We start from the raw sequence: 12,639 nt of genomic DNA on the forward strand, positions 1-12,639 counted from the left end.
AGTATGAGTGCATAGGTGTGAAGCTCCAGAAATTAGAAAACAAAGTGTTCTTGTATGCAAGAATCTGACTTTTCATAGAAACTTAATGTAGAGAGAGCCTGATTGGAAGGCTTTCCAGAGGGTGCCTCACAGTTAGTCTGTATTTCCCCCTTTCTTCCACCAAAATGGAAAAAGGGGTCCCTGTCCATTGCCGCACCATTATTCCAATACAATATGTACACTAAGGGCCGGATTTACTAACGCATCTGCGCCCACTTGAGGCACAATCCGTTCGCAACTAGTGTGAAAAAAACATGGAACTGTATTTACAAACAGGGGCACTTGGGTAAAAGCGCAGATTGCGTGCCACATGAGCGGAAAGAGACAAGTAGCGCTTTCAATCTGCGCTCGTGGGAGGGTCATGGGGAAAGTGGTAGTTCCCCGCAAAAAGATGGGAGGATACGCGTAAAGTGCGCCGAAATATATATTCCCCGGTCCAGCCAAAAACTGCGAGTGAAAGTGTTCCTCTATTTTGCCTCTTAAAAGCAGGTCTAAACCAGGAAGCATCACACAAATCATACATTATCAATCATGCGAACCAGAAATCCTCCTTACAGATTAAGCAGCCATGCAATAATACTAGGGGTGTAACGATTCATCCACTACAACGATGAATCGATTTATATTCCTACGATCCAACTTCATCGATCTGTGCTCGGCAAGTTGGCCTTCCGGGCGACATAATATCGATTAAATATCGTTTGAAATGGTAAAGAATCGATTGTATCGATACTAGGAAATTGCACATTGGATTTAAGCATGGCAAACTTTATGGATGTGTGTTTTTTTAGCACTTTTAACGATAAAGACACGTTAAACGTTACTCGATTCAGTCTACCTGTCTCAGAACGACAACAATGCAGCATGGCGGATAGCAGAGGAGACGGCGAGCAAGACATTTTCAAGCCACCATTTCGGTCCAGTGTGTGGAAACACCGAGCAAAAGACGCGTTGCCTTTGACTGAAAATGCCATGAAGTGGTGGAGATCACAGGAGAAGGAGCTACCACTACTTTCAACCCTTGCTAAACGGTACCTCTGTATCCCAGGCACCAGTGTGCCAGCAGAGCGAGTTTTTAGTACTCCTGGCGATATAGTGAACGCACAGAGAAGTGTTCTGCGGCCAGATCATGTGGATCAGTTGATATTTTAGAAAAAAAATCTGTAGAGTCATTGAAGAGTAGTTGGTTACACTTGATCTTTTGTTAAATATTAGTGCACTGCTGTTTGTTTATTAAAATGAGAGTAGTAGCAGGTTCAACCACTGCTCATTTAACCTGAATAGAAGTTGGGTGCACTTTATTATTGTACTCTTTATGTTGAAAACTACAGCAGAAGTAGCAGGTAAACCTTCAACCTGAAGAAATGTTGGTTGCACTTTGTTTTTGGTAATACTATTGTACTCTTTTTATGTTGAAAACAACAGCAGAAAAGGTTAACCTCCTGGTTGTACATTCAAATAAAAGGTTAATACATTTGCCATTAATTGTTGTTTACTTGTTTATATCCATAATTAATTTAAACCTGATTCCCTTACAAGAAACAACAGGGATCTAGGAAACTTCACCTGCACTGTCCAGTATCCAGGTATTTATTTCACAGTCACACTGGTTGGATTTTTGGCTAAAAAGTGACTGAATCGATTTCAAGTCACTGAAACGTATCGGATCGTATCGTTCTAAATGAACCAAGATTGTCCTTGAATCGTATCGGCAACCACGAATCGTGATACGAATCGAATCGTTGTTAAAATGAATCGTTACACCCCTAAATAATACCATTACTGGACTTGATCTATGTTATGTTGAAATTTATTGTAAATAAAAGTGAGAAAATAAATAACCAACGCAGACTGGAACAATTCCGTTTTTGTGTTCTTTATTATTTTTTAGTGAATGTTTATCTGAGACTGTTTGCTCAGGTAGTTTTCTTTTCCTGAGAACACGAGTGGTTGCGGATGTCTGAATGGAATGTCGAAGGTTTGCATGTCTCAGGTCTGGATGGAACGTCGGAGGTCCTCTGTATCTCTGCGGAGCGATCGTTTGTCTCTTGCTGGTGGCGACATCATTTGGTTTCTGCTCTGGCCATTCCCATTATTTCGTTGCATTTCACGGTTTTGCTGCACATTACTAGACATTCATTTCTGGTGGACCTGAACTGGTTCTCCTCGCCTGTGCCCTGTAAATACAACGCAAAATGAGGAAGCACTGTTTGCAATCTCGCAAAAACAAACACAGAGCAAACTGCGCCCCTGAGTGTTTTTTTCAAACACGAGCAAACCTGCTAACAATATGCCATTGGCTTCTTTCCCACTGGGAGTATGCCATTCTCAGCATTTCTCTTTATTTTTTCTGTTTTTTCACCTTCAACACAGGCAACAACCTCCAATTCTGAGAAGTGAAGCCAAATCTGAAGTGCCTTCAACTTGTATTCTTTCAGCAAAAAAAGTCTGATTGCATGGAAGTCTGTAAGAAAATGACCCTACTATTTGATAGGGAAGAGGTCCCCGGCTGTTGCGGGGACCTCTTCCCCACCGATACCCGCCGGTGCCCGGAGCCGCTGTGCTTCGGTCACGGATCGCCAGCTGTCTTCCAGGAAAACCACCTTTACTTCTCGCCGCAAATTCCTGAAGGAAGCCGTTCTCCGACGCTCTGGAGGCGTGCGCCACCCGACATCGCTGGCAGACTCTCTTCCTCCTGGGGCCGGGGCGGCCGACCCACCGCAACACCTGTCATGCCGGGCACAGTCGCCGATCCTGCCGTCAGCACACGCCCCGGACGCTGGCTCACCACCATCCCTCCCGGCTCAACCTCATCCTCGCCCACTCTATCCACCAACCACGCTGATCATTGGGGACTCCATTACACGGAATATCCGCTTTTTCAACGCCACCACCTGTTGTCTCCCTGGTGCCACAGTCCTGGAAATCCTGGAAAAACTTCCTGGGCTGCTGCGGTCTCTCCCATCCTCCATTACCCGACTAGTTGTGCACGTAGGGACAAACGACATGGCTCGGGGTGCCTCGGAACTGACAAAACGTGCTTTTATCTCCCTCCTGGACTTTCTTCGCACTTGTGGAAAATCTGTTTTTATTTCTGGCCCCATTCCCACATTTGGTCGCGGTGACGCGCGCTTCTCCAGATTGCTCATGCTCAACACCTGGCTCAAACCTGCCTGCTACGTCCGAGGCTTTAACTTTACGGACAATTTTAATCTCTTCTGGAACCGCCCCTCCTTTTTTAAATCAGATGGCATCCATCCTAGCACCACAGGCGCTCGCATGCTTGCAGCCAATATCCAATATTCTGTACATTATGCTCTACGTGACTGACTATTTACACCACACACCCCCTCCATAGACACTCTTCCTCACCCCATCCCAGCAGCAGTACAAAGTACAGTCCAGCTCTCTAGCGCCCCCGTCCCTCCCACTCAGCCAATAAAATCCATCTGGTTCAATTCCCGTCCCCCTTCATCCAACACCGGCCGGGCCGTTGACCACAGTGTCCTAGCCTCCCTGCCCCGGTCGGCTAACACCACTGCCAATTGTGAAAGCACCACTGTCAACTTTGGTTTACTTAATATCCGCTCACTCACAAGCAAGGGCCATCTCATCCAGGATCTCATCACTGACCATAAATTTGACTTTTTCTGTTTAACTGAAACCTGGCAACAACCCAATGACTTTTCCCAACTCAATGAATCTACTCCTCCGGCATTTACTTACACCTGTCAACCCCGTGGCACCGGCCGGGGAGGGGGTCTAGCAATAATTCATCACAAGAAGTGGAAAGTCTCGCCGGTGCCAACCCCTGCTTTCACCTCCTTCGAATCCACTGTCTGTCAGCTCTCTGGACCTACTCCCACCATCATTGCAACTGTGTACCGGCCCCCAAAACCAAACAATGACTTTCTACATGACTTTGCTGCTCTGCTCACCCACCTATCCACACTTTCACCTAACAACATAGTACTGGGAGATTTTAACATTCACATGGACAATACCAACAACCCACTCACAAAAGACTTTACATCCTGCCTCGACAGTTTTGGATTTCATCAGCACACCGATACCCCCACTCACTCGAAGGGTCACATTCTGGATTTAATCTGCTGCTCTGGTGTTCCCCCTTCTGACCTAACTGCAGTCGAACTCCCCATATCTGACCATTTCCTCCTCTCATTTAATGTTAAACTCCCTCTCTCCACCACCAAGCTCCGCCGTCTCATTTCTTTTCGCAACATTAAGGACATTAGCTTAGATTCCCTCTCCTCCAGCATCGACTCCCTCATGGCCACTCACAACTCAGTCTCCCTTGAACAGCTGGTTTCACACTACAACACTGGACTTCAACACATTCTCAACTCCCTTGCTCCGCTAAAAACCAGATCTGTCTCCTTCTCCCTTTCCGCTCCCTGGTTTACCCCCGAACTTCGACTCATCAAAACTAAAGGACGACAACTCGAGCGGCTATACAGGAAAACTGGACTTCATATTCACAAAGACAATTACAAAAATCACATGTTACATTACAAGAACTGCATAACCCAAACCAAATCAAATTATTACACTGGCATAATCTCTTCCAACAAAGGTAACACCAAATCACTGTTCTCACTGCTCAAGAATGTCACCCAAGCCCCGGAATCTCTACCATCTCACCTCTGTTCAACTGCTTTCTGTAACTCCATCATGTCATTCCTCAGTCAGAAAATCCAGATGATTCACCAACATCTCAGCTCACAAACCACCCTCAATGTTGTATCTGAACTTCCTCCTCCTACCCACTCTTTCTCCTCCTTCCAGCTCCCCACCACCCCAGAAATTTCAGATCTTATCCGCAAGTCCAAGCCATCCACCTGTCAGCTCGACCCTCTCCCCACAGTTCTGGTCAAAGCCTGCCTTCCTCCCCTGGTCCCTCTCATCTCCGCCATTATCCACTCCTCTCTCTCCACTGGAACTGTTCCTACATCATTCAAGACTGCTGCAATTACCCCAATTCTGAAAAAACCTGGTGCAGATCCCACAAACTTCAATAACCTCCGTCCAATTTCTAATCTCCCCTTCATTTCCAAGATTCTTGAAAAAACAGTAGCAATTCAACTCCATTCTCATTTATCCAACAACAACCTGTACGAACAGTTCCAGTCTGGTTTCCGCCCTCTCCATAGCACAGAGACTGCACTCATTAAAATAACCAACGACCTCCTCATGGCAGCTGATTCTGGTTTACTCTCCATTCTCATCCTCCTCGACCTCAGTGCAGCCTTCGATACCATCTGTCACACCACCCTCCTCAAGAGACTATCCTCCCTCGGCATCACTCATACTCCTCTAAACTGGTTCAAGTCATATCTCTCCTGCCGCACTCAGTTCATCCAGCTAAAAACCTTCACATCCCAACCTTCCCCTGTCACCTCAGGTGTGCCTCAAGGCTCTGTCCTGGGGCCCCTCCTCTTTATCATTTATCTCCTCCCCCTTGGCAATATCTTCCGCAAACATAACATCACTTTTCACTGCTATGCGGATGACACCCAGCTCTACTTCGCCAGCAAGCCCACTTCCAACCTGCCGCCCTCCTCCCTTACTGACTGCTTAACTGAAATAAAATCCTGGTTCACTTCAAATCTACTAAAACTCAACTCTGACAAAACTGAGATTCTTCTCGTTGGCACACAATCAATACTCTCCAAAACCAACAACTTCCCCCTCACCATTGACAACTGCTCCGTTTCCCCCTCCCCACAGGTTAAGAGTCTGGGTGTCATCCTCGACAGCACACTTTCTTTCCAATCTCACATCAATAACATCACCCGGTCTGCTTACCTTCACCTACGCAACATCAACCGCCTCCGCCCCTCCCTTACTCCCCACACCACTGCTATCCTTGTCCATAGTCTCATCACTTCCCGCCTGGATTACTGCAACTCCCTCCTCTCCGGTCTCACCCATAAATCCCTGCACAAACTTCAACTGGTCCAGAATTCAGCTGCCCTTGTCATTACCAGAACCCCCTCCATCCACCACATCACTCCCGTCCTACAGCAGCTCCACTGGCTCCCAGTCAAGTCCTGCATTGACTACAAAATCCTCCTGTTAACATTCAAAGCCATTCACAATCTTGCCCCCCCATATCTTTCCAATCTTCTCCATATTGCCATCCCCTCTCGCACACTCTGTTCATCCTCCTCCATTCTGCTGACTGTCCCCCTGGTCCGTCTTACCACCATGGGGAGCAGAGCTTTCAGCCGCTCTGCTCCCCGGCTCTGGAACTCTCTGCCACCCGAAATAAGGAACATCAGTACATTTTCACATTTCAAGTCCCGACTCAAAACACACCTGTTTAAGATTGCCTTTTCCCTCTAACTTTACTTTACTCTTGTGTACTTTTGTGGCTTCTTTTTATTTTATTTTATTTTATTACTTCATTTTTATTTTATTCTATTGTATACTGTACATTGTCTTTTATTTACTGTAAGGTGACCTTGAGTGACAGAAAGGCGCCTATGAAATAAAATGTATTATTATTATTATTATATATTATCTCAGTAAACATTGTGAACATGAGTTTATGGTCTTAATTCGTTTCAATTCTTCTTCAATACAGCATGATGTTCATTTAGGGTCAAATAGAATCAAGGTCTGCTTAAAAATGCTGACCTTAAGGCTTCAAAACCGTAGTCCACAAACCAATGGTTGACGTCACGATGACTACGTCCACTTTTTATATACAGTCTATGGTTCAACATCACAGATGCATCTGCCAGCACCGAAAACACATTTAGTAAACAGTGAAAATGTTACCATGGTTACTTACTAATGTACAGTACAGTTTTTGTCCAACTTTCATTTTACTAAACCATTTTGTACAAACAACATGGCATCAACATTATTGCATTGCCACAAAGGAACTGGTGCATACAAACAGACTGAAAAGACAAATTAAAATAGATATGGAAATAAAGTAATATTAAATGAAAGTAAAGTTAAAACATAGATTGCATCAAAAGGGTGAGGGTTTCTTTTTTAAATTATCTTTATGTACTGTATGTCATGTGTAACGCCCCCTAGTGTTTAGCTGACTACACCACCCCTTGAACTTAGTATGCCTGAACTAATACCAGAGCAAGGGGAGCCCTCTCCCAATAATCTGCACAGACACACAATATAAAAATACAATATTGGGTATTAATACCCAAGTTGATTGTGTTGCTTCTGGTTGGTCAGCAGGTAAATATCAATAAAATAAATACACAAATAAATAAACACAGGGGATTGCCAAGTGGACGGCACAGGAGTCAGAGAGGCCGTTAAGAAATGCCAAATAGAAGGGTTAGGGTTCCAATATCGCTCGTGAACACACGGGAACTTCACGTCACTCTGATAAACTTGATTTAAAGGCTTAAAATTCACACACGGGAACTAGGATAAGTGCCTTCTAAAAGGATCCCATAGCTACTCTGGCTCCTCCACCACCGAGGCTGGCTACACAAAGGGGAGGGGGGCTTACAATGATGTTGCTTCCGGCTTTGCTACAGTGCAGACGCTTTTCCTCTTTGCTCTCACCCCTGCCTGCGATTTTCTGCTATTTTTTGCTATCTGCTTCTCCTCAATAAGAAACAAAGAGCAGCAGCTCCTGGATATTTACAAAACCAGTGGGATTATATTTTCTTTGAGATAAAACGGGCATTTTTCAATATTTTTACGACTTCCTCAATGCTACGCGAGGAGGCCTACCAAACAAGATAAGCCTGAGCCTGCTAAAGGTAATTAGCAGAAGATGCCTCCCTTCTCTACGGAAGATTACCATAAACTCCTACAGAAGATTTTACTGCTGGAAACAAAAATGAATCGGTTAGAAGTAAATGTAGAAGTGAATGGACTTTGTGGGAACAACACCACTCTAGCACTGACTCAAAACAGTGGACAGGAGCATGCTAGAACCCAGCTAAGTAGCAATAATGCTATGAAGAAACGGGAGGATCCTGTACACGGTAATAAATCTACCAGCGATAATCCTCCCTGGAACACACTTGGTGCGAAGCCAAAGAGAAGACCATTTCCCTGTGACATGGGAGAACGGATATCTGGCAGGACCCAGCGCCCCGATATCTGTGATCTGACCGGCTGGCCTGCGTTACCATCTCCATCCAGGCACAGCGCCTCCTCAACCCCACTGCCTCGTAGGACACAGCAGCGGACAGCTGGGGAGAGGAGAGCTACCAAGAAACCTCCCCAGCAAACAACTGTTCAACTAAAGAACAGGTTTGCTCCACTGCTGCAGGACCATGGATCCCCCTCTGACTGCCTGGATAACCCCCCACCACCACGCAGCAGGGTAAGACCTGCTAACTTAAAGCCACAGAGAAAGCTAACGACAGGGCCTGAAAATCTGATTGTGGGTGACTTTTCTGTAAAAGATATGAAAAGCAGTAATAACATCAAAGTACTCTGCTTTCCGAAGGATACGGTGTCTGATTTGGAAAAAAGAATCCTGGAAATTGTGGCTGCACACCCAACTGTGAAAAATATCATTCTGCACATTGGATTTAATGACATTGAAAAACAACAATCAACAGAGTTGAGAGAGGACTTCAACAAACTCTTTGAAACAGTCAGCTCTGTGAATGCTGAGGTTTTCATCAGTGGCCCTCTGCCCCCGACCGGGAGAGGAGCTGAGACATTCAGTAGACTGTTCTGGCTCAACAAATGGCTCTCAACTGCATCTCTTGCTCGCCCAATGCATTTTATTGACAATTTCCGCTTTTTCTGGGACCGCAGGCATCTTTTTAAGACAAACGGACTTTGCCTAAATAAGCTAGGGGCAAAGCTATTCATCACCAACATGTCTTACTGCCTGCGTCATCCATCTGTCGCCAAGGACAAGAGACGAGAGGAACCAACAAAGAGGGAAGACGAAACACAGATTATCAGAAACGTCGAAGGAGGACTGAATGTGGATCTCTCCCCCACCCCCCCCAAATCTCCATCCAGGTCTTCATCATTCTCCCTCCCTCCAATAAACCTTTCTCTCCCCTCCTCCCCCTTGGAGTTCCAAGAGCTACCCCCACCTACCCCCCGCCCTTCTCAGATTATCAACAACGTCGAAGGAGGACTGAATGTGGATCCCTCCCCCACCCCTCCCAAATCCCAATCCAGGTCTTCGTCATTCTCCCTCCCTCCAATAAACCTTTCTCTCCCCTCCTCCCCCTTGGAATTCCAGGAGCTACCCCCACCTACCCCCCGCCCTACTCAGACCCCCTCTCCCAAGGCTGCAACTAAGTCACCAAAACTCAAGACCCCCTCTTCCAAAGCTGCAACGAAGTCACCAAAATCCAAGATCCCCTCTTCCAAAGCTGCAACTAAGTCACCAAAACTCAAGACCCCCTCTTCCAAAGCTGCAACGAAGTCACCAAAATCCAAGACCCCCTCTCTCAAAGCTGCAACTAAGTCACTAAAATCCAAGACCTCCAAGACTCTTCCCTTTTGGCCACCCCCTCCCCACCCTGACAGCAGCCCTGAATATTACTGAGACAGAAAAGGGTTCAGCAGTAGACCGCATTATCAGCTGGACCCAAGGTCGCCTACATCAAAACATGGCACCTTCTGCATTCCTGTTGTGACTACTAAGAGAGTAAACATTGGGAAACTTGAACACACTGCTAACCTAAACAATCTCATTCCTGTTCTCTCAAAATCAAAGTCAACCTCAAAGCCTGTCAATAACACCATCAGGATGGGTCTGCTAAATGTAAGGTCTCTTAATAACAAATCATTTTTAGTCAATGATTTTATTACCACTTCTAAACTTGATTTTATGTTTTTAACTGAAACATGGCTAGAACAAAATAACAGTGCAAGCATTCTGATCGAGACAGCACCCCCCAACTATAATTTTATTGATGTTTGTAGATCTGGGAAAAGAGGTGGAGGGGTTGCTGCTATATTTAAAAATACATTTCAGGGGAAACAGATGTCCCTTGGTGTTTTTCCATCATTCGAATATCTTTGTGCTGTGTTGAAATGCTCTCCCAGAGTTCTCCTGTTAATTATTTACAGGCCACCTAAATATTCGTCAAATTTTTTCGATGATTTTACTGAATTATTGTCTAGCATCTCCACTGATTTTGACTGCCTAGTTATAACCGGTGACTTTAATTTTCATATTGATGATTTGAATGACAAGGGTGCAAAAGAACTTTTTAATTTTCTAGACACATTTGACCTTTCTCAACATGTGAAAGAGGCTACTCATTGTAAGGGACACACCCTGGACCTGATTATCACAAAAGGTCTCAATGTTTCTGATGTTTTTGTGACTGATCCTTCATTGTCTGATCACTTCTGTGTTTTCTTTAATATTTCTTTCATTCCTGACACACAAACAGAATCAAATAAGGTCAAAAAGCGGTACATCAATGAACATGCCAATGTACTCTTTAAAAATGCCATTTCCTCGTTACCACCTCTAAACCCATGTCATGCTGATGATCTTGTAAACATCTTTAATTCCAAAATTCTGAATGTCATAGATGTCATTGCACCTGCTACGGTTAAAACAATTTCTGGTAAGCAAAAGGCACCCTGGAGAAAAGCTGCTGTTGTGACAGCCCAGAGAAGAGAGTGCAGGAAGGCTGAACGAATCTGGCGGAGTACTAAACTTCATATTCACCATGACATCTATAAAGAGAGCCTCCGGGCCTACAATTTAGTCTTAAAAAGTGCGAGAGAAACATACTTCTCCAATATCATAAACAACAACACTAATAAGGCGAAAACCCTATTTGCAACTGTTGACAGACTGACCAACCCCCCAACACAAATACCAGCTAAACTCCATTCCACGCAGAAATGCAATGAGTTTGCATTCTTTTATACTAATAAAATTGAAGGTATCAGACGCGCCATCAATATCTCAAACAAAAAAGTTGGATCACCACCCTGTTCAGGCAAAAGTAACACAGCAATGATGGCAAGCTTTAATGCCATAGACTCTAAAACTCTAGTGGAAACGGTGACAAATCTAAAATCATCCACCTGCTGCCTTGATGCTTTACCTACCAACTTTTTTAAGAATGTTTTTGACTGCCTATCAATAGACGTATTGCAAATAGTTAATAACTCCATTCAATCAGGCAATTTCCCAAAGGCCTTCAAAACTGCAGTCATTAAACCTCTTCTAAAAAAGCGGAACCTAGATGCCTCTATTATCAACAACTACAGACCAATTTCAAATCTACCCTTCATAAGTAAAATAATTGAGAAAGTTGTCCTCCAACAACTAAATCACTTCCTGGCTTCAACTGGCTGCCACAACAACTTCCAGTCAGGATTTCGACCTTTTCATAGCACCGAGACGGCCCTTATTAAAGTTGTAAATGACATCCGTCTTAACACAGACTCTGGCAAAACTTCAATATTAATGCTATTAGACCTCAGTGCTGCATTTGACACTGTCGACCACTCAATACTCTTGGACAGGTTGGAAAACTGGGTGGGGCTCTCAGGCACAGTCTTAAACTGGTTCAAGTCATATCTACAAGATAGGAACTATTTTGTTTCCATTGGCGACTTTGTATCAGAACCTACCAATGTAACGTGTGGAGTCCCCCAAGGTTCAATCTTGGGGCCAACTTTATTCAACATCTACATGCTCCCACTAGGACAAATCATGCAAAATAATAACATTGACCACCATTGCTATGCCGATGACACCCAAATCTATGTAGCACTATCACCAAACGACTATCGCCCCATAGATCTTCTGTGCCAGTGCATTGAGCAAGTCAAAGACTGGATGTGCCAAAACTTCCTACAACTAAATGAGGACAAAACTGAGATAATTGTTTTTGGTGCTAAAAAAGAAAGGTTTAAAGTAATTCAACACCTTCACTCTCTGTCCCTGAAAACCTCAAACAAAGCCAGAAATCTTGGGGTTATTATGGATTCTGATTTACATTTCGACAGTCACGTTAAATCAGTAACAAAATCAGCCTACTATCACCTAAAAAATGTAGCAAGACTTAGAGGGCTCATGTCAGCTCAAGACTTAGAAAAACTTGTACATGCCTTTATTACTAGTAGGCTAGACTACTGTAATGGTCTCCTTGCAGGTCTTCCGAAAAAAACTGTCAGGCAGCTACAGCTTGTTCAGAACGCTGCTGCTAGAGTTCTTACAAAGACCAAAAAATGTGAGCACATTACACCAATTCTTAAATCCTTACATTGGCTCCCTGTATGTCAGAGGATTGATTTCAAAATCCTCCTGCTCACATATAAATCACTACATGGTCTAGGACCGAAGTATATCACTGATATGCTCCCACTACATAAGACTTCTAGACCACTAAGATCTTCTGAGACCAATCTGTTAGTGATTCCCAGAGTAAACAACAATCACGGGAGAGCATCATTTAGTCACTATGCAACAAATGGCTGGAATAAACTTCCTGAAGATGTAAGACTTGCCCCAACTCTGACAACTTTTAAAACTAGACTGAAAACTGTTATGTTCACCATAGCTTTCTGCTAAATCTTTTAATGTCTGCACTGTTTTTAATTATTGCAAATATGTTTTTATTCTATTTTCTTTCTGTAATG

This window comes from Eutrigla gurnardus (genome assembly GCF_963514095.1).
Source record: "Eutrigla gurnardus genome assembly, chromosome: 3".
NCBI lineage: Eukaryota > Metazoa > Chordata > Actinopteri > Perciformes > Triglidae > Eutrigla > Eutrigla gurnardus.